Source organism: Lepidochelys olivacea (assembly GCF_965140295.1).
Source record: "Lepidochelys olivacea isolate rLepOli2 genome assembly, chromosome: 24".
Classification (NCBI taxonomy): domain Eukaryota; kingdom Metazoa; phylum Chordata; order Testudines; family Cheloniidae; genus Lepidochelys; species Lepidochelys olivacea.
The window spans coordinates 15,139,021-15,160,302 of NC_140434.1; the positions used below are offsets into that span (position 1 = coordinate 15,139,021).

The 21,282-nt window shown below is 58.5% G+C and overlaps 1 protein-coding gene across 1 annotated transcript in view; it reads right to left on the reverse strand.

Annotated features, from left to right (window-relative positions):
* Positions 1-20,045, reverse strand: part of LOC311512559 (trypsin-like) — a 31,731-nt gene extending 11,686 nt beyond the window's left edge. Inside the window, exons 1-2 of the mRNA XM_084613832.1 lie at positions 19,544-20,045; positions 57-556 (exon numbers count right to left, since the gene is read on the reverse strand). The gene's annotated coding sequence lies outside the window, so the exon portion shown is untranslated. The remainder of the gene's footprint in view (positions 1-56; positions 557-19,543) is intronic.
* Positions 20,046-21,282: the final 1,237 nt, after the last annotated feature.

Consider the following 21,282-nt stretch of genomic DNA (forward strand, 5'->3'; position numbering starts at 1 on the left):
CCCCGTGCAGCAGAACAAAAGAGAAGCGAACCAGGAGGGCTGGGCCTGCGAATTACCTGCAGCTCTGGCGTCAGCAGCCTCGTGTGACCTGTGGACGGAGACCGGAGCGGTGTAGCTTTATAACATGACTTCCTGGCCGGCCAAGAGAGATCTGGGCTGTCAAATCTGCCCCCCAATCTGAGGCTCGCACAATATCAAGATCTCCAGGTAGGAACCTCCCAACGCCTCCAGGAGCTGTGCGTAAAGGGCGGATTGGCCCAGGGAGCAGGAGCAGGGCGGATAATTGTGTTCTGCCCTTCCCCGCAAATTAATCCCTTTGGGTCAGGCAACAGCCCTAGTGCAAGGCAGCTCCTAAGGAACCAGCTCCAATCTCATTTCAGTCCTGCCTGAGGCAGCAGGAAGCTGCTGCTAGTGACAGGGTGTGTCAGTCTTCATTCTTAATCCTTCCAAGAAGGAAGAAGTCACATGCTCTTCCTTCTTCAATTCTACAAGCCATCGGGGCCAGCCAGGCACAGGAGGAGGTGCAGAAGGGGCAGCTGGAGAGGGATTTTTTGCACTGCAAAAAAAAAAAAAAGACCACTGGTTCATTAAAAGTGAGATTGGGGGCAAACCTCCTGATTTGGAAAGACCGAATGGCTCAGTTTTGACATTTTTCTAAACAAGAAGTGTTGGGTTTTTCGGCTCCAAACAATTTTACCTTTTGAACTTGGATTTAATTGAGCCGGAAAACAAACAGACAAGGCTAAAACCATGGAAAACAGTTGAAATCAAAACACGTTTCGAAACAATCACCGCAAACCGTTTCCGTTGACCCAAGCTGAAATGGTTTCCAGTGTGTTTGTTTGAAAAGCTTGTTGAAAATTTGACTTTTTGGCCCAATTTGGGGGGCAATGTTGCAATCTTGCAAATTCTCACAGGATAGGAGAAACATTTCCAGCCCAGCCCTAACTCTGAGTCCATTCTGCTCATGTCAAGGCCAGGCCAGCCAGGCCTGGAGTTTCCCCATCAACCCAAGGAACCTGACCCTAGAGGACACCTTAGTAATAATACCTGGTTGTTCATGAGTAGATCTCCAGGTGCTGTACAAAGGAGTGCTATGTCATTATCCCCACTGTACAGATGGGGAAACTGAGGCACAATGCAGGGCCAGAACTACCCCAAAGTCATCCAATTAACTAGTGGGACAACATCCTTAGAGACAGGGTGGATTCTCCATCACTTGGAAAATGGACGTCTCTTTCTAAAAGCACCACACTAGTTAGACCATCAGATATGGGCTGGATGCAGGAATGTGCAAGCAACAACTCCTTCTGCTAAAAAAAGTTCCATCCCCTCACTATGACCCCACCCCTCACTGGGGCCTGACCACTCCCAGGGGGCTTATGCAGTGGCAAATGCCCCTTATCCCCCTGGCCCATTGCTCCAAGAAGGGGGAGCTGCTCTGAGTGTAACTAACACAGTGACGCAGCCTGAATCTGCAGAGAGCCTGAACCCATCGCTGAGAGAGGGGAGCTTCCCTCAGTGTACCTGACTCAGTAACACTGCCTGGGTCTGCAGGGAGCCTGGGACCCAGGGAGCTGCCTTGAGTTTGACCTAACACCTAACACCTTAGCTCAACTGTGACAGGACACCGGGAATGTCATTACAAGTGACACATCTCAGCGAGATGTCACAAGAATAACACAGAACTCCCTCAGGGCAGCTCTCATAATGACTGGGAGGGGCCAGTTTGAATTAGGGCCCAGTATGGGGAAGCAGAAATACGCCCACCAGCTGCTCCACACAGATCCTTTATGTCTCTGTTATCTGGGCAGGGAAGCAACAGACAAGGGACTGAATCACACAGGAGTGAGATTAGATGCCCACTCACTCTAGTGAGCAATGGATCAAGGCCAGGGTAATATGCAATAGTGTCTATTCTCATTCCCCAGCCCCATACATTCACCCACACCTCATCCTTTCCTAGACCAGGAGTTCTGGGTTCAACATCCCGCCTACTGCAAGGAAATATCTGAATGCTCTAGGCCAGTGCTACTCAAAGTGGTGGTCCGCGGACCAGTGCCAGTCCGCGAACCATCGGCTGCTGGTCTGCATGCATATTGGGGAAAAAATTGCCGGTCCCCCACATCAGATAGCTTGAGAAGCACTGCTCTAGGCAGCAGCTGATTCAAGATCTGGGTTAAAATATTCCAAAAGTGGGATCCTGATTAGAGCTGGCCAAAAGCCAGACTATCCAACCCAAGGCAAATCCCGACCGGTTTTCATTCCGAATCGGAGCAAAAACAAGAAAACTCCCTATGGAAACATGAAATTTCAATTTGGTTTGGCTGGAACATTATGTCTCACTACTGAGACCGAGAAATTTTTCTTCTGATTCCCCACGGAAATGCTGATATCCGGTTCGGTTCTGCTGAGATAAAAATCAAAAAGTTCCACTCCGATTCTGACTTTCCCCCTTAGTTTACAGTGTGTGAACATTGAGGGTTAAGGCTATGAGCCAGTCACGGCTTCCGTGATTTTATGTGACTTCTGCAACTTCAGTCCTGCACAGCAGGACTCCAGCTATCGGCCCTGGGCAGCGGGGCTTGGGCTTCCGTAATTTATTTTTTATTGCCTGCGTCCTGTCCGTGACTTTTACTAAAAATACTCAGGACAAAATCTTAGTCTTATTTATAGTCAAATCTAAAATCAGCTCGATTTTGAAAGGAAAGGTCACGTGAAAATGAAAGAGCAAAGAGTTCCCTTTCAACCCCATCAAACCGCTTTTTTTTTCTTTCCATTTTTCTTTTCTAAACACAATTGCATCCAAAGGGTGGAAATGGGATTTTTCTGATGGAAAGAATGTTTTTTTGGAAAATTTCCCACCAGCCCCCCACAGACAAAGGGGCAGATTTAAGTACCAACTCAGGGTGCCCTCATCTATCCTTGCTGAGCACTACCACCTGAGGCGTTTCAGGGTGTAGTTCTCCTTTTTTCCCAATGCACCTAACTGACCCAGGAGCCTGAACGCGCCGTGAATTAAGCACCTAAACACCTTTCCCAATCTGGCTTTAAATCACTTTGGAAAATAGGACTTAGGCTGTTAAGGAAAATTTTAAACCCAGATCTGGAAACAGCTGTGCTCTCAAGAAGTAGGGTAATCCTTTCCGTAGTGTGGTGCTGAAGGTCAGAGCAGTAGGTTCGGACACAGCTCTCCTTGGTTCTATTCCCAGCCCTGTGACTTTGATCAAGTCCCTTCATCTCCCTGTGCCTCACTTTCCCTTCCTACCCATGTCTATTCAGAAGGTAAGTTCTTCAGGTCAGGGAGTGTTTCTCATTTTGTACAGCACCTGGTACAACAGAGCTATGACTGCTGTCACTAAATGCTACCATAATACACCTGCTTGTGCTTGCACCCTTATCATTGTCCCCTTGGTAGAGTCATAGATTTTGAGAACCAAAGAAACCATTCTGCCCAGCCAGCTTGCCCTCCTGCATGGACCAGGCCAGAGAACCTCCCTCAGGGACCCCTGCCTCCAGCCCAGATCTGGGGGTTGAACTAGAGTGAACTAAGGCTGCCCCTTTGCAGTGTGCCCTTAACCCCCCCACGCCCATCATAAATTTCAAGCCAATATCTGGTGGGTGAACTAAAACAGAGCTTTTAGAGAGAGATGCCTGATCTCTATGGAAAGACCCCCAAGGGATGGAGAATCCACCCCATCCCTGGAAAGTCATTCCTGGGGCCAGTTCCCCTTATTCCCAGTCTGGATTGGTCTGGCTTCAGCTCCCAGCTGCTGGATCTTGCTCTGCTGTTGTCAGCTGGGTTAAAGAACCCTCTGCTCCCTGAAATCTTCTCCCCAGGGAGACCCTGATGGACCGGGATCAAGTCCCCTCTGAGCCGTTCCTTTATAGTGTCACACAGGGAGACCATGGACAGTTGGCTTGCACCTGGATCCCAGAGTCCCATGCTGTCCGCTCATGTTCTCTTGTAGCTCTGCCCAATTTATCCCCAAAATTTCTACAAATCCCCCCTTTTTTTCTTCTGCTTTGATAAGTAACCCTCTCCAGTCAGCGTGTTCCACTCTCCACAAGCCCACACGTAGCCATCCACCAACCCCCAGCAATCCCGGCCACTGGAAAAGGTGATCGGTGCCATGATTCATCCTCCCACCCGGGCTCAGGGCTAATCCCACTCCAATGCCAACAAAACAATCACGCAAGGCCTTGGAACGAATCACTCAAATCCGCAGGGCGGTGGCTCGGTAAATTGCACAGGCTCGTCTTATCTACTGGGAAACGCGGCACTTAGGGCTAATTGGCTTCCAGGTAAAACTGGGAAATCTGGCACTCCCAAAGAAGGTTAAGGGGTGACTATCAGCCCCTCCTGGGGGCAGGGGGAGATTTTGGGGAGCAGAGGGCTTTGAACCCAGCAGACAGTACCCAGGCAGAGCAAAAGCCAACTTTTGGCAGAGGAAGTCTGCATAGTTCAGGTTAGAAGGAAAGAGGACTCTTCAGTGGGAGGGGAATGAACATTGGATCAGCATGAAGAGGGGTGTATGGGATGCTCCATCTCTTGTTCAGGACACCTGGGTTTTCTTCTTAGCTCTGTTAGGCTCTGTGTGACCTTGGGCAAGTCACGAACCCCTTCCATGCCTGTTTCTCCTCCTGCCTTTTGGCAATTGAGATTCTGAGCTCTTTGGGGCAGGGCAGCACCCAGTACAACGGGGCCCCAATCTCAGCTGGGGCAGGGCCTGTCTCTGGCTGTGTGTCTGGGCAGTGCCTGGCACGATGGGTCCCAGGTCTCATTTGGGTCCTGTGGTAACACTAATAACACAGTGTCAGTAATTGGGCTGGCTATGATGTGGCTTATTCAGCTTCTGCCCAAGGGCTGGTTGGGCTGACCCTTTTGTGACTTTCCAGGGATCTATCTAGGAACCCGGACGTGGACACCAAGCAGAGAACCTCAGACAGTGCCCACCGCTCCTCAAAAGCATCAAGGGAGTCGTTGGACGCCGCCCAGAGGAACTCCGCCCGGATACGTGAACGGACCGAGGATCGGAAAACGGCCCCACAGTCACAGGAAACTCCATCGGCCAACCTCCTCTCTCTGGTTTTATGGATAGGCCGTTTTAGCCAGGGCCAGGAGGAGGTTAACTAGGAGATCCCGCGACTTTGTGAGGCCACGGATGGGGAGTGCATAAATAAAAAGGTGAGGGGAAAAATGCAACCAAAAATGTAATAGGAGATTTGTGAGGATCTGGAACAGGGGCTGCAGCCTGGCGCACTCCAAATATACGTGCGCCAGGGTTTCCCTCACACCACAAAAGGGACAAGTATCTGGGATGGGGGTGAACTGCGCCAAGTACGTGCCTGTGCTCACAGCTCCATGAAGGAGCCGCCAACTGATGTCCCCGACGGGCCTCGGAACCGAGGTGGAGTATAGGCTGGCCCACCGGGGCTGCTCACCCTCCAAAGGTGGCAGAAGGTCTCGCCACTTTGTGTCGGGGCGGGACACTAGGGTGAGGGCGTGAAGGGTGTGGAGCGCGAGCGTGTATAGATGTTTCCTTGGCACGGTTTGGAAGCGTACCAGCTGCAGTTCATGCAGCTGGCTTGCAGTGAAGGGGTGGGGGGGTCAATTGGATCTGCGGGGCAGGGGTCCAATTAAAAAGTCCGGCGGGCCTGTGGTAGAGGGTGGGCGGGATGTGCCCTCGAGCAGGACCCGGTCGAGGTAAGCTCAAGCAGCGGGCAGCAAAGCTGCCTTCACCTCCTGAAGTACGCGCCGGGGGTACGAGGTCTGGAGAGCCCCATGCGCCGGGCGAGTGTCAGGGGATCCAGCCAGTCTCCCCGGTCGTAGTCCAGAAGGTCTCCAACTCTCGTGACTTCTGCCAGGATCAAGCTCTGGCACACATATCGGGACTCCGCCACCTGCACACGGAGCTGGGGGTTGTGTAGCAGGGGCTCCGCGGGGAGATCTACCCCCTCGGTGGCCGCCACGGGCCTGGTCGTTAAAAACAGTTTCCAAGTCCAGAGGAGATACTGGTAGAAGACCAGCAGCCCGGAGAGGTCTTGCGGAAGACCTCCCGGACGGAGATAAAAGAGCTGCCGGTTGTATCGGAGCCCTCGGATGCGGCACAAGATGGCGTGTGCCAATATGCTCCACGCCGAACTGCCTGCACCATAGAAGAGCCTCTGTAGGGCCTGGAGGTGGAAGACACGGACCTGAGTGTGTAGACACTTCAGGCCCTGTCCTCCTTCCCTCAGGGGTAGATGAAGAATCCCTACAGGGGCCCAGTGTGTTCCTGACCAAAAGAACCCCAGAATCGATATCCGGAGGTTGATCAGGAAACCCGGGGCCGGGACCAGGGTGTTGAGCCGGTACCAGAGCATGGACAGGACTAGTTGATTAAGCACCAGCGCTCTCCCTTGGAGCGAGAGACATCGGAGTAGTCCCGTCCATTTCCGGAGCCGCTCTATCACCCCACCCTCTAAATTTTCCCAGTTCTCCGGCAGAGAGGGATGCGTGGCAGAAAGGTAAATGCCGAGGTAGAGCAGCGGACCCGCGCTCCACCGGATGGTCTGAATCACGGGTGGGAGGGAGCTCGCCTGCCGCCAGTCTCCTACCGCCAAGCCAGAGCTCTTGACCCAGTTGACCCGGGCAGAGGAGGCTGCCGAATAGATGGCCTGGCAAGCCTCCATCCATGCCAAGTCGCCGGGGTCCTGGATCACGAGGAGCACGTCATCAGCGTACACTGACAGGACCAGCCGCAGCTCCAGCTCCCGCAGCACCAACCCTGTCAACCTCCTACGGAGGAGACAGAGGAAGGGCTCGATCGCCAGAGCGTACAGCTGGCCCGAGAGCGGACACCCCTGCAGTACTCCTTGCCCAAAGCTGACCGGTTTGGTCAGGGTCCAGTTGAGCTTAACCAGACACTCTGCAGAGGCGTACAGCACCCGGAGAAAACCCACAAACTGGGGTCCAAAGCCAAACACCTGCAGAGTGCTCAGGAGGTACCCATGGTCCACCCTATCGAACGACTTCTCCTGATCTAGGGACAGGAGGGCGAATGACAGACCGTCTCTACGCCTGAGTGCCAAAAGGTCCCGAACCAGAAATAGGTTATCAAAGATACTGCGGTCTGGGATGGTGTAGGTCTGGTCTAGGTGGATCACATCCGCCAGCACAGACCCTAGCCACAGCAAGATTGCTTTCACTACGATTTTGTAGTCCGTGCTGAGGAGCGAGATGGGATGCCAATTTCGTAAATCATGGAGGTCCCCCTTCTTCGGCAATAAGGTGAGCACAGCTCACCTGCACAAGAGAGGGAGGACTCCGCTCTGCAGAGACTCAGCCCAGACGGTGACTAGGTCTGGGCTAAGGACGTCCCAAAACACGCGGTAGAACTCCATGGTCAGCCTGTCCATGCCTGGAGACTTATTGGTGGGTATATGACGGAGGGCTTCCGAGAACTCGGCCAGAGTGAGAGGCAACTCTAGCCGGTCTTGATCGCTCATGCTGACCATAGGGAGATCCTCCCAAAGCACTCTGCAAGCGCTAGGGTCGGTCGGATCCGGGGAGAAAAGACTTCATAGAAGGCTCAGGCCCTCCCGCACATCTCCGCCGGTTCCGTGAGGGGGGTGCCATCTTCTTCCAGGAGGCAGGTGACGTGTTTCTTGGCTCCCCTCATTTTCTCCAGGGCATAGAAGAAGCGGTTCTGTGAGGGGGGTGCCATCTTCTTCCAGGAGGCAGGTGACGTGTTTCTTGGCTCCCCTCATTTTCTCCAGGGCATAGAAGAAGCGGGAGCCGCGATCCATCTCCCGAAGGATGTGGATGCGGGATCAAACAAAGGTGCCCTGGGTCCTTTGTCCTCCCACTTCTCCCGGCACGCTCCGCAGAGGAGCGGGTCTTCGGGGCTGGCGGCCAGACGCCTCTCCAGCTCTAAGACCTCCCTTTCCAACTGCTCTATCACCGCATTTCTCCGTCGGCTGGTGCCCCGGGTGTAGTTGCGACAGAAAAGCCGGGCGTGCACCTTCCCCAGGTCCCACCATCGTCGCGCCAAGAGAAAGGCACGCCGCTGCCCTCGCCAGGCCAGCCAGAATTCCCAGAAGGACGTCACGAAGCTCTCATCCTCCAACGGGCTGTTGTTAAAATGCCAATAGGCCGACCCCGGCCTCTCCACACAGAGGGAGGCTGTCACGGTGGCTAGGTGATGGTCAGAAAATGGGGCCAGCCGAATGCTGGAGGAGTGGGCTCATGAGAGATGGAAGTGTGATAGATAAATGCAGTCCAACCGGGAGTGGCTCGACCGATGGGCTTCCACGCCAGATGTCCACTAGGGAGTGATGTTCAACTATCTCCCGGAGGGTGTCCGCAGCGGCCGGGCACTGCTCAGTCCCCAAGCCGTCTCGCTCCTCGAGGGTGGTATTAAAATCCCCTCCCAGGACCAGGCACTCATGAGAATCTAAGGTGCCGAGGAAGACGGATGCCTGCTGATAGAATTGCAGCCGCTCCAGGTCCGATGTCGGGGCATAGACGTTAACAAGGTTAACCACGAGCCCCTCTATATGGACCCGGAGATGCAGCAGGCGACCCTGCACGGCCTCAGCGACCCCTAGCACCTCGGGCCGTAGGTCGGGGGAGAACAGGGTCACCACTCCAGCCTGCCGAATCGTGGAATGGCTAAAGTAGACCCTGTCCCCCTACTCCAGCCGCCAACTATCTTCAGCGGTCAGATCCGTATGGGTCTCCTGCAGGAAAATCACAGAGTACCCTCCCTCCCGAAGGAAGGAGAGCACCTGGGACCTGCGGAGAGCCATCCTACAACCCCGGGTGTCCAACATTGCGATGGTGAGATGTGCCATGGGGAGGGCTGGGGGTTCCTCACAGGCAGGGACGCTTGCATCCCCCAGCGGGCTGTGCAACAGTCCTTGACCCATCCTGTAGGTGAGTAATTGGTCACGGAAGACGCGGACCCGCCAGTAGGCTGCGGCATCCTGCTTCCCCATCCCTTTACCTTTCCCCATGAGGGCCCTTGTGGCCCGGAGGATTTGAAAAAAATCCCCCCATCACTGGAGAGCAAGCTGCACCTTGTTGCGGGAGCCACGGACATCCTCTAAAAACTTCCGCAGCTCTCCTCGCAGCTCATGGGGGGGTGGGGTTATGGTTTCCCGGTTGTTCCCTGGCGGGGCCCTTGGTGCAGTCCCATGGTCCACTAAAACGGACAAGCAGGGTGCGGATCCCCGACGGGGTGCCTGATGGGCTGGAGCTTCTAGGCCCACCTCAAGCTCTGGGGCGATAGGGGACAGTGGAAGGAAAATAGTCCCTAATGGGTGGGGGCAGGAGAACGCAAAGGCCGCTCCCTGGGGGTCATTGGTTGGAAAAGGAAAGGAGACAGCCCCGGGGGCGGCGATAACATCACAGGAGGTAGACTGGATAGGGGTAGGGGCAGGGGCACGGGCGAGGTTCTGGGTTTCGGGAGGCAAGCAGCTGGATGGTGGCGCCTCCCAATCAGGCTCAAGGGTTAAGGGGGTGGGGAGGGAGCTCTCAGTGACACTGGGCACGCGCTCTGTGGTGGATTTAGTGGCCACAGCATCAGGAGGTGGATTAGCTTCTGTTGGGCCCCCGCCCGGGAAGGAAATCGATTGCTCCGCACCAACAGGGGTGCCCCTGGTGGCTCGTGCCCCAGCTGCGTGGCACCGGCTGTCACCTGAGCAGGCTTGGTGGTTGTCAGCAGGGTGCCATCAGCGGTCGGGTTGATGGAGGAGTCCAGGGGCTCCTCGGAGGTGGGAGCAGAAACAGCAGTTAGGGGGAGGGAGCATGGGGAAAAGAGGGGTGGAGTGAGGTCGCCCAAATCGAGGTTTGCTGGCAAAAGGTCGTCCTCCCCCTGGGTGACCGGGGTCAGATCTAGGGCCTCGATCTCCTCGAACATGGAGGAGAGGACACTTTCCGATGCCCCGGGGTTCTCCCCACTGGCACCCGCCATGATGGTTGCCTTGGGGTTCACGGGGGCTTCAGGTAGTGTCAGGACAGAAGGGGCTTCCTCAAGGGTCTCGGAGGGGAGGATCTCCCGTGGACCCTTCCGGTGCTACCATGTCTTTCCCAGCTGACACTGGTGGATGGGACGCACTCGTGGGCAAAGCGGAAGGTTCGGCATCGGTTCCCCCCTTCCTGGTCTTCCAGGGGGCCTCTGCCTCGGGTAGATGAGGCAGAACTCTAGCCTTCCGCTTGCCTCGCTTCCCCTGGGCTAGGGCCCAGCCCTCCATGGCATCATCTGAGGGCTGGTTAGCAGGGGTCGTGTCAGGGGGTAAAGGCGATGGCTCAGGGGCCTGGCGGGGGGACGGTGGGGCGGCATAAATGAGGGAGGATTCTCCCTGAGGCAGGCTCTCTCCCATGTCTGGTGGTATCTCTACCACGCTCTCTTCCATAGGCCCCGCCAGATTGTCAGCAGCGAGGGTGGGACTCTCCCTCTCGTCTGGGCGTTGTAGGGGAGGTGCCCCTTGGGCCTGAGCGGGAGAAGTGGTGGTCCGAAGGAGGGGGGGCGGGTTCAGGTATCGGGCGGCCAGGGACGTCGGCAATGACGGGGCCAATGTCCTGCTGGGTCTCGGGGATCCCAGGTGCCCCTCCTTGCCGGGCTAAGGGGCAGTCCCTCCGGACATGCCCTGATGCCCGGCAGAAGTAGCACCAGGCTTCCCCCATGGAGAAATACACCCGGTAACGGGCCCCCTGGTGGGGGACTAGGAAGGACCCCTCGAGCGCCTCTCCATCACGCGCCGCTGACGGCAGTAGAAGCTGCACTTGCCGGCGGAAGGAAAAGATGTGACGGAGGACGGAGTCCTTGCAGCCCAACGGGAAAGGGCTGATGACAGAAACAGGTTTCCCCAGTGTGGAAAGGGTGGGTAACAGGGCAGCACTGGGGAGAAAAGGAGGGACAGAGGTCAGGACCAGGTGGACGCCCAGGTCCTCTAGTGGCTCTAGGGGGACAAACACCCCCCCCCACCGCCAGGCCCCTCTCCACCGCTTCCTGGGCAGCAGCCTCCGATGCTAAGAAGAAGACGACCTTCCCATACATTTTGGAGGCCACCACAATGGCCAAGGATCCTACCACCCTTGTCAACGCCCGCACGTAGGTCTCCATGTGGGGCGAGGCGGGCACCAGGAGGCATTGGACACCGTGCTTCCTTGTTATGGTGGGGAAGGGGCCCCGGCCGCTGTTGATGGTGGCGGAGGCGGTGGGCAGGAGAGATGATGAGGTGGCAGATGGGGAGGGGCTGCCGCCACCCGGGCATACATCCTGGGGGCTGAGGGAGGGACACCCGCAGAGCCGGTGGAGGGAGCAGCGGGGAGGGACGCCGTGGTCAGTGGCGGGGCCGCAGCAGTGGGGGTGGCCTCTGCCACGGGGGGCCTGGTGGTTTTAGCAGGGCCTTTCCCGCCGGCTGGGGGGGCTCCCCTAGAATCTGCGGTGGGCATAGCAGCGGCGGAGGTCACCCCGGTGCCCTCCATTGCCGATGCCCCAGCGGGGGCGGTGGCAGTTGGAGTTAGGGTCAGGTAAAAAGGGACAGACTGTGGGATGGGCAGTCCACAGGAGGGGGTGGGGGGCACATGAACCACCATACACTTGTCCAGAGAGTCCTGTTTGGTTGGCTGGTGCTTCTGGCCCACATGGTGGAATTGGAGCGAGCAGCTAAGTCCAGAGGCGGATGTTAAACAGCCAGCAGTGATGACGGAGGGGGCAGTGATGAGGATAGTAGTATGTGTGTGGGGGGGGGACACAGATGGATCGGGGGGCAGCTCCATGCCACACCCCGTGTCCCTACAAACACAGTCACGACACAGTCAAGGCCTCCCCCCCCACGAGAGCACGGTTCGAAAGTTACTCAGTCTTGGGCCCCCTCCATGGCGTTTTGTAGATTCCCCGGGCGGCGTTCCTCCGGTAGACGGCTGTTTCCCTTCCTTGTCCGGGCTTTCTTTTTCGCAGCTCCAACATTCCAGGGATGCCGGAGCAGGTGATAAGAAATTCTCTCAGCCGGAGACGGGTCCACAAACAAACAGCAAGCGGCTGGGTCTGGGGGCTGGGTCCTTCCACTCCCCCACTCTGGGGAGCGGGTCAGCAGGCCCCCCCTCTCGGGGGGGGGGTTCAGCTGGAGCGGCAGCAGGGTCCGAGGGCGGGCGGCGGGGGGGCTAACAGCCGGCCAGCAGCCGGCCAGCACTCTAGCAACAGCAGAGAAAGAAAAGAAAAGAAAGGGGGAAAGCGTCTGGCCCGGTCGGGGGGGCGGGGAAGCCGAAGCAGGGGCAAAAAGCAAGAAAACCCCAGGCCTGAGGGCAGCAGTAGGAGGAGAGCAGGCTAAGCAGGTCCCTTTTCCCTGGGTAAGGTAACAGGGAAGGGTTTTTTTTTTTTTTTTTTTGAAACAGAAAGGAAATTTATTTGTAACAGTTACAAAGAATACAAAGGGATAAAAAAAAAACTTAGCAACAAAACAACGCAATCAAAAGGTATAACACAACAGCTTTCAGGAGGGAGAGGTGTTCAGGTTAGCCCAGGCCCAGAGCGGGGGGGCTTCCTCGACACTCGTGGTCTTCCACCCTCCTGAGTTACCTGGTGGCCTAGAGCGGGGGGGCTTCCTCGACACTCGTGGTCTTCCACCCTCTCGAGTTACCTAGCGCCGCGCCCAGGGTCACCGACCCTCCCTCTCCTGAGAGTGCCCGACAAGATGGGCACGGCTGCGGGGTGGGTGGTTGGGAGGGAGGGGGGTACACCCATGTATTATAGGACCCCTCCTAGAAAACAGTAATGATGGTATTCACAGCAACTAACGGCTGTGACTGGCGGCTCTCGCTCTTTCCCTCAATCAGAGGGTCAGATGGAGGGAACCGGACGGGGTCACCGAGCAGAGAACCCCGGACAGCGCCCACCGCTCCTCGAAGGTGTCAAGGGAGTCGGTGGACGCTGCCCAGAGGAACTCCGCCCGGATACGTGAATGTACTGAGAGTCGGAAAACGGCCTCACAATCGCAGGACGCCTCATGAGCCAACCTCCGCTCTCTGGTCTTATAAATGGCTGTTTTAGCCAAGGCTAGGAGGAGGCTAACCAGGAGATCCCGCGACTTGGTGGGGCCACGGATGGGGAGTGTATAGATAAAGAGGTGGGGAGAAAAATGAAGCCAAAAGCGCAAAAGAATATTTGTGAGGAGCCGAAAAAGAGGCTGCAATCTGGCACACTCTAAATAGACGTGCGCCAGGGTTTCCCTCACGTTGCAAAAAGGGCAAGTCTCCGGAAGGGAGGTAAAACGTGTCAAAAACACGCCCGTGCTCACAGCCCCGTGAAGGAGCCGCCAACTGATGTCCCCGACGGGCCTCGGGACCAAGGTGGAGTACAGGCTGGCCCACCGAGGTTGCTCACCCTCCAAAGGTGGTAAGAGATCTCGCCACTTTGTATCGGGGCGGGACACCAGGGTGCGGGCATGAAGGGTATGGAGCGTGAGTGTATATAGATATTTCCGTGATGCAACTTGAAAACCGACCGGTTGCAGTTCATGCAGCCGGCTCGCAGTGAAAGGATGAGGGGTGTGTTGGGATCGACAGAGTAGGGGCCCGATGGAAAGGTCCGGCGGGCCTGGGGTAAGGGATGGGCGGGGCGCGCCCTCACACAAGGCTCGGCTAACATAAGCCCGAGCGGCGGGGGTCAGAGCGGCCTCCACCTCCTGAAGCACGCGCCGGGGGGTGCGAAGGCTGGAGAGCCCCATGCGTCGAGCGAGCGTCAGGGGATCCAGCCAGTCCCCCCGGTCGTAGTCCAGGAGGTCCCCGACCCTCGTAACTCCCGCCAGGACCAACCTCTGGCGCACCGTGCGGGACTCCGCCGCCTGCACACAAAGTTGGGGGTTGTGAAGCAGGGGCTCCGTGAGGAGATCTGCCCCCACGATGGCCGCCACGGACCTGGTCGTTGAAAACAGTTTCCAGGCCCGGAGGAGGTCCTGGTAGAAATCCGGCAGCCCGGAGAGGTCTCGCGGAAAACCTCTCGGACAAAGATAAAAGAGCTGTCGGTCATAGCGGAGCCCATGGAAGCGGCGTAAAAAGGCATGCGCCAATATGCTCCACGGCGAACTACCTGCACTATAAAGGAGCCTCTGCAGGGCCTGGAGGCGGAAAACGCGGACCTGAGTGTACAGACACTTCAGGCCCTGCCCTCCTTCCTTCAGGGGCAAGTGGAGAACCCCGACAGGGGCCCAGTGCAATCCTGACCAAAAGAACTCCAGAATCAATCTCCGGAGGTGGGACAGGAAACCCGGGGCCGGGGCTAGGGTGTTGAGCCGGTACCAGAGCGTGGACAGGACTAGTTGGTTAAGCACCAGTGCTCTCCCCCGAAGGGAGAGACATCGGAGTAGCCTCGTCCATTTCCTGATCCGCTCAATCACGCCGCCTTCCAAATTTTGCCAGTTCTCCGGCGGAGAAGGGTGCGTGGCAGAAAGATAAACGCCGAGATAGAGCAGAGGGCCGGCACTCCACCGGATGGTCTGAAGCGCGGGTGGGAGGGGGCTTACCTGCCGCCAGCCCCCCACCGCCAAGCCAGAGCTCTTGACCCAGTTGACTCGGGCGGAGGAGGCTGCCGAAAAGATGGCTTGGCATGCCTCCACTCGCGCCAAGTCGCCCGGGTCCTGGACCACGAGGAGGACGTCATCGGCGTACGCCGACAGGACCAGCCGCAGCTCCGGCTCCCGCAGCACCAACCCCGTCAACCTCCTGCGGAGGAGACAGAGGAAAGGCTCGATCGCCAGAGCGTACAGCTGGCCTGAGAGGGGACACCCCTGCCGCACCCCTCGCCCGAAGCTGACCGGTTCGGTCAGGGTCCAGTTGAGCCTAACCAGACACTCCGCGGAGGCGTACAGCACCCGGAGAAAACTCACAAACTGAGGTCCGAATCCAAACGCTCGCAGGGTGCTCAGGAGGTACCCATGATCTACCCTATCGAACGCTTTCTCCTGATCGAGAGACAGGAGGGCGAACGACAGACCGTCTCTCCGCCCGAGTTCCAAAAGGTCTCGGACTAAAAAGAGGTTGTCAAAAATGCTGCGACCCGGGACAGTATAGGTCTGGTCTGGGTGAATCACGTCCGCCATCACGGACCCTAGCCGCAGCGAGATTGCTTTCGCTACGATTTTATAATCCGTGCTAAGGAGTGAGAGGGGACGCCAGTTTCGTAAGTCGCGGAGGTCCCCCTTCTTCGGCAGCAAGGCGAGCACCGCTCGTCTGCACGAGAGAGGGAGGACCCCGCCCTGCAAGGACTCAGCCCAGACAGTGACTAGGTCTGGGCCAAGGATGTCCCAGAACGCGCGGTAAAACTCCACGGTCAGCCCGTCCATGCCCGGAGATTTATTGGTGGGCATGCGACGGAGGGCTTCCGAGAACTCGGCCAGGGTGAGAGGCAGCTCTAGCCGGTCTCGGTCGCCCACGCTGACCGTGGGGAGTTCCTCCCAGAGCACCCCGCAAGCGCCAGGATCGGTCGGATCCGGGGAGAAAAGGTTTGCGTAGAAGTCACGGGCCCTCCCACACATCTCCTCCGGATCCGTGAGGGGGGTGCCGTCTTCCGCTAGAAGGCAGGTGACGTGTTTTTTTGGCCCCCCTCGTTTTCTCCAGGGCGTAGAAGAAGCGGGAGCCGCGATCCATCTCCTGAAGGAGGCGGATGCGGGACCGGACAAAGGCACCTCGGGCCCGGTGGTCCTCGAGGGCTCGAAGCTCCTCCCGCTTCTCCCGGCACGCTCCGCAGAGGGACGGGTCCCCGGGGCTGGCGGCCAGGCGCCTCTCCAGCTCTAAGACCTCCCGTTCCAACTGCTCTATCGCCGCATTTCTCCGTCGGCTGGTGCCCCGAGTGTAGTTGCGGCAGAAGAGCTTGGCGCGCACCTTCCCTAAATCCCACCAGCGCCGCACCGAGGGAAAGGCACGCCACTGCTCCCGCCAGGCCAGCCAAAACTCCCGGAAGGACATCACAAAGCTCTCGTCCTCCAACAGGCTGTTATTAAAGTGCCAGTAAGCCGGCCCCGGTCCCTCTGCACGGAGGGAGACCGTGACGGCAACCAAATGATGGTCGGAAAAAGGGGCCGGCCGAATGGTGGAGGAGTGGGCCTGTGAAAGATGGAGACGGGATAGATAAATACGGTCTAACCGAGAGCGGTGCGACCGACGGGCCTCCACCCGAACGAAGGTAAACGTGGAAGTATCATCTGGGTGATGGTCACGCCAGACGTCCACTAGGGAGTGATAATCGACTATGTCTCGAAGAATGGTCGCGGCGGCCGGGCTCGGCTCGGCCCCCGAGCGGTCCCGTTCCTCGAGGGTGGTGTTAAAGTCCCCTCCCAGGATCAGGCACTCGTGTGAATCCAGGGTGTCGAGAAATTCGGACACCTGCTGGTAAAATTGCGGCCGCTGTGAGCTCACTTGCGGGGCATAGATATTAACAAAATTGACCACGAGCCCCTCCAAACGAACTCGGAGGTGCAACAAGTGGCCCGGCACGGCCTCAGTGACTCCGAGCACCTCGGGCCGCAGGGTGGGGGAGAACAGGGTCGCCACTCCAGCTTGCCAAGCCGTGCAGTGGCTAAAGTATACCCCGTCCCCCCATTCCAGCCGCCACCTATCCTCGGCGGTTGGGTCCGTGTGGGTCTCCTGCAGGAAAACCACAGAGTACCTCCCCTCCCGAAGGTAGGAGAGCACCTGGGACCTGCGGAGAGCCATCCTACAGCCCCTGGTGTTCAGGGTTACAATGATGAGAGGTGTCATGCGGAGGGCTGGGGGGGTGGGGAGTTCTCAGGGGTGGGGGTACTCATGGCCCCCGGCGGGTCGCGTAGCAACCCGTGTCCCATCCCGTGAGTAAGTAACTCTTTCCGGAAGCTGCGGGCCCGCTCGTAGGCCGCGGCACCGCCCCTCCCTTGCCCTCTACCCTCCCTCATAAGGGCTCTCGCGGCCCGAAGGAGTCGATCAAAGTCCCCCCATTGCTGGAGAGCCAGCTGTGCCCTATCGCGGGCACCACGGCATCGTTTCAAGAACTCCCGTAATGCATGCTGCAGCTCATGGGGGGGTAGGGTTACAACTCCCAGAGCAGTCCCTGGTGGGGCTTTTGATGCAGCTTCGTGGTCCGCTAAGGCGGGTAGGCAGGGTGCGGACCGCCGACGGGGTGTCTGACAGGCTGGGGTTATTAACTCCATCTCGTGCCTTGGGGCGGACGGGGATGGCAGGGGGAAAGGTGCAACTCCTGGGGAGTCGCAACTAGAAAACATAAAGACTGCTCCCTGGGGGGAATCTGCAAAAGGCGGAAAAGAAATAACCCCAGGGGCGGCGGTAGCCTTGCAGGAGGAGGGAGACTGAACCGGAATAGGGGTGGGGGCAGGGGCAGAGGTAAGGCCCTGGGCTTCAGGAGGCGCACAGCGAAAAGAAGGCGCCTCCCGAGCAGGGTCGGGGGTGAAGGGGCAAGGGAGGGGGCTCCGAGGAATGCTAGGTACTGGCTCCGGGGTGGTCGTGGCAGCCATGGCCCCAGGCGGTAAACCACTTTCCGTGGGGTGCTCACCCGGAAAGGCAGTCAGGGGGAAAGGGCATGGGGAGAGGGGGCCTGGGGTGAGATTGCCCAAATCGAGGCCGGCCGGCAGTAAATCATCCCCTCCCTGGGTGACCGGGGTCAAATCCAGGGCTTCAATCTCTGCGTACACAGAGGAGAGGCCAACTCCCACCACCCCAGGGGCCTCTCCGCTAGGGCCCGCCTCGGCGGTCACGTCGGGGTTCGTTGGGAGTTCAGGTGGTATCTGGTTAGAAGGGGCTTCCCCCGGGGCTTCGGAGGGGAGGGTCCCCCGCGGAGGGGGGATTCCACCCTCCAATGCTGGTCTATCTTCACCTCCCGACACCAGCGAATGGATCTCACTCGTGGCCGAGGCGGGAGGCTCAGGGTCGGTACCTCCCTTCCTGGTCTTCCGGGGGGCTTCCGCGTCAGATGAATGCAGCGGGGCTCGAGCCCTCCGCTTGCCTCGCTTCCCCTGGACTACAGTCCAGCCCTCCATGGCGTCGTCCGGGGGTTGAGTAGCAGGGGACGGAGCGGGGCGCGGAGGCAGAGGTTCAGGGGTTTGGGGGGGTAGCGGTAAGGCAGCATTAGGGGCGGGGGGTTCTCCTTGGGGCGAGCCCTCTCCTGCACCCGGTAAAAGCTTTGCCACACCCCCCTCCATAGGCTCTGCCGAGGTGGTTACGGCAAGAGTGGGACTCCCGTGGTCGCCCGGGCGTTGTTGGAGGGGTGCCTCTTGGGCCCGGACGGGGGCAGCGGTGGATCGGGTGGGAGGGGGGGTGGTGTCGGGTGCCGGGTGGCCAGGGGTGTCGGCAACAACAGGGCCGATATCCCGCCGGGTCTCGGGGGTCTCAGGTGCCCCTCTCCCCCGGGCCAAAGGGCAGTCCCTGCGGACATGCCCTGCCGAGCGGCAGAGGTAGCACCGGGCCTCTCCGGTGGAATAAAAGACCCTATAGCGGGCTCCCTGGTAGGGAACTAGGAAGGACCCCTCGAGCGCCTCTCCGTCACGCACCCCCGCCGGCAGTAAAATCTGCACTTGCCGGCGGAACGATAGGACGTGACGGAGGGCGGGGTCCTTGCAGCCTAACGGGAGAGGGCTAATAACAGAAACAAGCTTCCCCAGGGCAGAAAGAGCAGGTAACAGGGCAACATTAGGTAAAAAGGGAGGAACGGAGGTGAGGACGAAGCGAACGCCCAGATCTTCTAGCGGTTCTAGGGGGAGAAACACCCCCCCCACCACTAGGCCCTTCTCCACCGCCTCCTGGGCGGCAGTCTCCGAGGCCAGAAAGAGAACGACCTTCCCATACATCTTGGAGGCCGCCACAATGGCCATGGGTCCTACCACTTTCGCCAACGCCTGCACGTATGCCTCCACGTGGGGCGAGGCGGGTACTAAGAGGCAACGAACACCGTGCTTCCTGGTCAGGGCGGGAAGAGGGCCCCGACTACTGGTAATGGCAGCGGAGGCAGTGGGAGGGCGAGATGAGGAGGCGGCAGGTGAGGGGGGGCCTGTCGCCACCCGGGCATACGTCCTGGGGGCCGGGGGAGGGATGGTCGCAGAGCTGGTGGAGGGAACAGCTGGGAGGGGTGCCGCGATCGATGACGAGGCCACTGTGGTGGGGGCGGCCTCTGCCACGGAGGGTCCAGCGGCATTAGCGGGGCCCTTCCCTTTTGGCCCGCTTCGATTTTTCCGTCTAACTGGGGGGGCGTTCCTAGAATCTAGTGGGGCAGGAACCAGAGCAGCAGTAGTAATCGCCCCGGTGCCTCCCACTGCCGATGCCCCAGCGGGGGCGGTGGCAGGGGTTCTAACAATGGAGGCGGTGGGGAAATCTTGAGGGGTGGGCAGGAGGGTAGATGGGGAAGGGGCAACCAATTTCGGTGGAGGGGCCTTGCGTCCCTCCTTCTCTGCCATTGTAAGCAGGGAGAGACAGGGAAACACTGGGAGGGGGGGGGGGCAAAAATCGGGGTCCGGTAGTAGGGGTAGGCTATGGGGTAAACAATCCGGGGGGGGGGGTGGGGGGAGGACAACCCACCACAAGTGTCCAAAGAGTCTCGCTTGGTTGGTTGTTATGCCTGGTCCAAAAGGCAAAGTCCAAAGCAAACAGCTGGATCCGAAGGCAGATGGCAGATTGCCAGCAGGGACGAAGCAGCGGGGGCCGTGATAGTTGTAATAGTGGTGGGGGGGGTTGGGGGCACCGATGGATCTGGGGGTAGCTCCCTGCTACACCCCTGTGCCGCCGCAGGCGCAGCTGAAATGCAGTCAACTCCCCCCCCCGAGGGTAGAAATTCAAAAGAAATCCCTCAGTCTTACGGCCTCTCTCCACGATGATTCATAGCTGCCCGGGAGTTCTCCGGCCTCTGGCGTCTGCTACAGCTGTTGGCTCTGTCCCAAGGCTCTCGGAAAAAGTCCAGGCAAAAAGCAAAACAGCTGGGTCTGGGGGGGTCCACTCCCCTCTCCGGACAGCAGGTTGGCAGTCCTCCCCCCCTCCTCCGGGGGTTTCAAGTAAGCAAGGAGCAAAGTCCAAAAGCAGGCATCGGGGGGGGGGGGGTGCTGGCGACCGGCCAGCACACTGACGCAGCTCAAAAAAACGGGAAAAAACGAAACCAAAAAAACAAAGCGTCCGGCCCAAACGCGGGGGGGGAAACTAAGCAAAAGGAAAAGTGTGAAAAATCCGGGCCGGGGGGCTTTAGGAAAGAAAGGAAAGCAAATAGCTCAGGAGCGAGTGAAGAACGATTCCGGCTCCTTAACAGGGAAGGGTCCAGACCAATCAGGAACCTTCTGGAGACAATTAAGACAGGCTGATTAGAACACCTGCAGTCAATCAAGAAGCTGCTATAATCAATTAAGGCAGGCTAATCAGGGCACCTGGGTTTTAAAAAGGAGCTCACCCCAGTTTGTGGGGTGCGTGTGAGGAGCTGGGAGCAAGGGGCACTAGGAGCTGAGAGTGAGAACGCGGACTGTTGGAGGACTGAGGTGTTCAAGCATTATCAGACACCAGGAGGAAGGTCCTATGGCGAGGATAAAGAAGGGGTTGGGAGGAGGCCATGGGGAAGTAGCCCAGGGAGTTGTAGCTGTCACCGAGCTGTTCCAGGAGGCACTCTAGACAGCTGCATTCCACAGGGCCCTGGGCTGGAACCCGGAGTAGAGGGCGGGCCCGGGTTCCCCCTAAAATCCTCCCAACTTCTGGTCAGACACAGGAGGAGTCAACCTGGACTGTGGGTTCAGAAAAACAGCCAAGCTGAGGGCTGCCGTGAAGCTCCAAGGCGAGCAAATCCCCCAATAAGCGCAAGACCCACCAAGGTAGAGCAGGAACTTTGTCACAACACCTAATAATGGGCAGCACCTAGCACAATGGGTGCCTAGGCACTACTGTAATATGTCTAATAAAGAGCAATGATAACGTACAGCGCCGAGCACAACTGGGGGGCAGGGGTGTCTCTGTCCATGACTGGGGTTCCTGCATGCTACTGTAATACACCTAATAACATACAGCGCTCTGCACAGTGGGGTGCTGGTAAATTGGGCTCCAGTGGCCCCTGCAGGTGTGGCTGGACCTCTGGGGCGGGGGTCGCTGCACTCAGCAAAGGGATGGGGAGGCGGAGCCGAGATGGGGCCAGGCCTGGGTCGGAGGCAGCAGAGTGGATGCCAGGTGACAGGCAGCACTCAGGGTGAGTCTGTAGGGCTCGGTGACTCAGCCGTGTTGCAAACAGGGTCACGGCCTCCAAGAATAGGGGAGCAACACCCCCCCCCCCGAGTGGGGCAAGTGGGACC